Source organism: Pundamilia nyererei, unplaced genomic scaffold (assembly GCF_000239375.1).
Source record: "Pundamilia nyererei isolate P.nyererei 1_Seehausen unplaced genomic scaffold, PunNye1.0 scaffold00089, whole genome shotgun sequence".
NCBI lineage: Eukaryota > Metazoa > Chordata > Actinopteri > Cichliformes > Cichlidae > Pundamilia > Pundamilia nyererei.
In genome coordinates this window covers 317,520-318,399 of record NW_005187490.1, presented here as the reverse complement: position 1 = coordinate 318,399, position 880 = coordinate 317,520, and positions in this window count along the sequence as shown.

Sequence of the window (880 nt, the reverse complement as noted above, 5' to 3'; positions counted from 1 at the left end):
ACAGCCGCATAATCAACAGGCTGTTGATCAGGTTATGACATAAAATATTAAATGTAATTTTAATCAACATTTACATGATTTGTCAGTCCTTTTGATAGTTTGTTTTCATTAAAGGGCTGATGGTGTGTTGCTATAAATTATGGATTTAGAAAATTCCAACTGTTGCAATGAATTTGTATGAACAAGATATAATAGTGTAATAAATTGTCAATGTGAAAACATTTAATACAGCAGAGGGGGCAAAAGCGCAGACATTTGTCACGTACGTAGCAGAAAAGATGTGTTAAAAATACTCTGGCAAAACTGGGAGTACTAATTCAACTTCTTCAAGGGAAAAAGTGTATTTGAAATTAATAAAATATTCAACTTAAACATCTGTTATATAAAACTCGACCAAAGAAAATAAAGGGAATTTTAAAAAGGTATATCTATATTTTCTGTTGCCTACATTGTAGAGCGGTGACTCTGCATGCACACCTAAAAACATAGGTTGTAACGGTGCAACATGGGCAAAACAATTACAAAGAAAGATGTCACGCTTTCCATTTGTGAGCACTTCATCTGTAAGTAGAGCAATATCACCACCTGCTGGTGCTCACAGTCAGACACACACTTTTCCTCTGACCTCATTACAGAAACACTAGAACAGCGATCCCCAACCTTTTTTCCGCCACGGACCTGTTTATGTCCGACAGTTTTTTCACTGACCGGCGTTTAAGGTGTCGCGGATAAATATAACAAAATAAAACCGGTACCAAAACCAAAGAATGTTTATTCATATCACACGGGAAAATCATAAATTTCACACCCGAGCTTAAGTTAGCGCAGGCCGGTGTTCTGGGAATCCATCCTACCTGGAAAAACATTCTACCCAATGTTT